At 45.6% G+C, this 4,669-nt stretch overlaps 1 protein-coding gene across 1 annotated transcript in view; it reads right to left on the minus strand.

Annotated features, from left to right (window-relative positions):
* Positions 1-619, minus strand: part of LOC100740120 (proton channel OtopLc-like) — a 13,395-nt gene extending 12,776 nt beyond the window's left edge. Inside the window, exon 1 of the mRNA XM_033324521.1 lies at positions 153-619. The gene's annotated coding sequence lies outside the window, so the exon portion shown is untranslated. The remainder of the gene's footprint in view (positions 1-152) is intronic.
* Positions 620-4,669: the final 4,050 nt, after the last annotated feature.

Here is a 4,669-nt window from a genome sequence, read left to right on the forward strand (position 1 = left end):
AAAGGTGTCCCTGCCGCTGCTGGTTTGGTGGGAAGGGAAATAGGCGCGAGATTGATTCGAATTGCCAAAACGGTCCGGTGACTGCGACAAGGCGGTAGCCATTTTTGAACAGCGAACCTTCGCTATAAGCTCGACCGCAAATGGCTATTTACCTCTTCTGGCCCGCTCGTTGACGTTCGTGTCCCTGTTCCACTCATCGGCCATCCAGTTACTCGTTCCAACCCCGCTTTCGTCCGCCCCGCGTCCCATCCTTGCTCTGTCGCCCTGTTTTCAACCCTCCAACCCCCCCTCCCTCCCCCGTAGCCTCTGTCTCACCCCTATCTCTTGGCGCACTGTGCCTGTACAGCCACTGGTTCGCTCGACAATGTCTATTGGAAGATTTATTCCAATATTTTCAATTAAAGTTAGACAAAGCCGTGTTTGATAACGCCTGCGTGTTTCGCCGCTCTAGTTGCGAAGGTAAAAATAATGTAGTACGCGCGAATGATCAGGAGTGGTTTTCAGCGGTGTCGCTTCACAGGGGAGGGACGTTTCAGGCAGTGGGCTCGGTGTGTGTAGAAAACATATCAAGTATGGGAGAACGAACCGCCATCGCTAAACAAAGTTCGGTTTACACCGAATATGAAATTTTCGCGTCTGGCCTCGGAAGACAAAGTGCTTTTCTTTTAAATAGAGCGATTAAGTTTCCTGGTGTTTGTTTGATTTGACATTTTGTTTCGAAACAAATGATCGTTTCGTGTTGAACGTTCGACTGGATGATTTTCTTTCTATGAAAATAATGATAAAGTTTTTAAGAAGCTAATAGTGAAATATCATTTGAATCTTTAAACGACTGTAAAATCGATAGTCCACGATTATCTAAAGGGTGCAATTAAACGGTTGGGCGACAGGGATGACAGTGAAATTATCATTACGCAAGCTAAACGACTGGATATCGTAATTAGCAGCGTCGCATTACATTGATAATTGATTGCATAACGACTATTCGAGTTACTTATAACAAGCTGAAATGGAACAGTTCTGCCCTTCTGTTCTTCGAAAATCATAGAAGAAAAAGAAATGGAAATCGTTCGATTTCTCTTGTTTCCTCTTCTCCTTGGAAGAGAAAATGACTCGTGGAAATCTTCGCAATCCTCTCATTTACTTTCTTATGTATCCAAATTTACGAAAGGGAACGACGGTCTTTTATTGTACGTGGCGAATGATAATTGGATGCCCAGTGGAATACCCGCAAATGTCACGTGGTTGTCATGAGAGCTGTCATTGCCTTCTGTTGGCATACGTGTGTGTGTATCTGTGTGTGTGTGAGAGAGAAAACGGGAGATCGGCGAGAGAGAGAGAGTAGGAGAAGAGGTATGCACGTATCGGGCGGCACACTGATTCGCTCGGACAGTTCGATCACTGGCTCGTATACTTGCGACAAGTCCGGAACACGTAGCCTCGGGGAACGGCGGTTGAAGGCGGTGAAAATGGAATTTGAGTGGCATCCGGGGGATCGTGTCTGTATTTATGATTTGATATCAACTTTCCTTTCTGACTCGACGTTGCCGCGTTCCCAGTTTTGCGTCACTGCGCCAAGCTTCGTGAAATTTTACCCCGAATTAGAGGTTTATAGAATTAGAGATCTATCAGTTGGCAACTGTTTAGAAGAGGGAACCGTCACGAGTCTCGCGAATTCATATAAATGCAATAATTCACCGACTAATTGTACGAGCAATCCGACACAGAAATGAAAACGAGAAGAAACGAATTACATTGATAATTTTCGTTTTGTTTCCGTCGTAAGCAGAAATTCAGTCATCGTCAAATAAAAAGTATCGAAGAGAAGAGAGTGGCTAGTGCGAGGAAAAGATGGCACAAAATTCGCGAGGTTTCCAAAGGTTGAAGATGCACGCACGCATTGGCGACAGGTCGAAAATCGATTCTTGGTTGAATATGTACAACGCGAAGGGTAGGATGACCCCTGGTAATGCGAAATATAGTGCACAGGCGGAGCAAGAGAAGGGAAGTAGGACGTCTGACGTCGAGGGGAGGCTGATGAGGATGAGGATGTTAAAAAGAAAAGGAAAAGCTGGGAGGCACCGAGTACTCGAACAACAGAAATGGTCTGACGAAGTAATAGGCTCGCCATGGCGTGCCCAGGTATTGTGCCAAGCAGAACAGCTTCAATAGGAAGGGGATGAACGCGTACACGTAGACCAGTACCGATTGACGTCGTATAATCGAAACTTATTAGTCGAACGCGTTACGTCCATCGTTCTATATATACATATATGCATATATCTGAAATTCTCTACTCTTTCATTTTGATGAAATTAATCGTTCGCTCTGCTTCCTATTCTTTTTTTTTTTTTTTTTTTTTTTTTTATAGAGCCAGTTATTTACAAGGTCATTCACGTGGAGGAATATAATTTTATTTTTTCAACATTTTTTTCAAGCGTCGTTCACAGCATTCTATTTGATCGGCGTGTCGGCATCAAAATGATTTTCGCAACGACTGAGAGTCGATTTCACGCGAACGACTGGTCGACGTTCGCGCTACAAATTTGCGTTTTGATAACGGTCGGGTTGCGAGGGTGTCAGAGTCGAAATGGGTCAGAAAAAAAAAACCCGAAAGACCGGATAAAATACATATACGCGAAATTGAAAAACTCGCACGCACGAACTTATACAGCGGCGAAATCGACCAGTAGAGGTTTAAAAATAAATACGACGCGACTGGGGAAATTTTCGATAATGCTTTTGGCGTTTGTCGTAAATAACGTAACGTTGCCGCGTCTGGTGACACACAAAAACGGCCAGCCGAAAAATTCTCTATCCCGGCAAACCCTCGTGTCGCGACTCGGTTGACGGATACAGTATGTGGCGTTTAAATGATTCTCACGCGCGCGATACGTATCGCGCCTGTTCGACCACCCTTCTGTATCGCTATTCAGCGTAGTGATTTATATAGAAATGCCGAATGAAAGAGAGGGACGAACAGATTATATCGAACGACGATGGTTCGCGTGGAATTTATCTGGAGTGTATGGGACAGCACGTACGTACACGTGTCATCTGGCATCGGCGGGAACTGTGTTGGTGCATATACCACGACACACGTCCAGCCATTCGCAGGTGATAGAGAATCGCGAGTTCGCTTGTTATTATGCTATGCGCGGTGTGATTTCCAATATGTAGCGAGCGACGACCGTCATAGCGACCCGTTTCGACCTTCGATGCCCAAATGACTGGCCCAGTGGCTAAGAGAAGAGTGCTCGTTCGATCTGTCGCGTTAATGGCCAATACGCGACACATTTCCGATTGGTTCGACCTCGTTCGCCGCGTGGCATCGATGGAATTCGTACTCGTTGTCACGTATAACCAGATGGATGCGTACGTGTGTGTAAATACTGGCGAATTGTGTAGCGACGGTCAACGATAACGTCGTTAAACGGATAATAACTTCGCCGAATAACTGTCTGCGACGTGTGATCAGCTCGAAAATATTGTACATTTATTTGTATCATTGACAAAGATATTTCGACGAGGGTAGCTTTAACGGCGACGTAGCATCTATGAGGAAATCGTTTCTAAAGATTTTTATTGGAAACGCGTTGCAGAATTTGTTAGATTAAAGACACCAAGGGAAGGAGGAAAGGAGATGATAGAAAGGGACGAAGTCAAGGTAGAACACGAAGGTAACGTAAGATCGAAGTTTAAGTGGTTCTTGACTCGAGAGCGAGAAAGAGATTGCCACATGCTCCGACAACGTGACTCTGGTAAACTGGTAATACTGATGCAAGTGTAATACCTAATAGCAGCCCGAAGCGGTGTCGGGGCCAACTCCTTCTAAGTGAATTAACTCTGAGTTAATCTCGAGTTAAGTAAACCCCTAAGTAGACCTCGAGTGTCTTCCGTTCTTCCTTTCCTGCGAAGCCCGCTTCGTCTAGCCTCGTCTAGCCTTCCATTGCTCGAGCGTATGTAGCCGAAGTACCGTGTGATCGTTAACGATTAGAATCTTTCGAGCCCTCCGAGCGATTACTAGTCACGCTAACTCCTTCGCATCTTTCCGTTTTACTCGCCTTCCCTACCCTTCATCCAATGAAATGAACGTTACGCGAAACTAAACCAACGAAATACATAGTAACCCGTTTAACGAACACACTTTGCAAGATTTCTCTGAATTTACCTGATTCGCGGATAAATTCACTGATTCATCGCATTTTTAATCTTCCCTCTGTTCATTAAGATTAACCATAGACCGTCCCGACGACCGGCCATCGTTATACTCAGCAACCCTCTTTTCTCCATCGGGTACAGACGCATATTAATCACCGCGCGGCCACACTCCGCTCTCGCGTCATTTTTCCTCCGTTTCGAGATTTTTCCTTTTTCGCGTCTGACAGCATGGGGGCGGAGCGAAACCGCGTTACCGTTATTTTTTGCGCCATTTTTCACTCGCTCGTTTCTCGCACCCTCCTTTACCGCCTCTACCGAGCCACTCCGTCCAGTATATGCGGACGTTGTTCCCGTGCAGTTTCGCTTGTCGCCGTTTCGAACACGATATTTATACAACGAATGGAAAACGTTGATCAACGTCGTTGACGTACCGTCGATTCGGTTGCAGATCGTGCAGGTTTCGTTGACAACGAACCAAGTCGTAAAGAACGGCTCGCCTGCCACGAAA

The sequence above is a fragment of the Bombus impatiens genome, unplaced genomic scaffold (assembly GCF_000188095.3).
Source record: "Bombus impatiens unplaced genomic scaffold, BIMP_2.2 scf_3474, whole genome shotgun sequence".
Classification (NCBI taxonomy): Eukaryota; Metazoa; Arthropoda; class Insecta; order Hymenoptera; family Apidae; genus Bombus; species Bombus impatiens.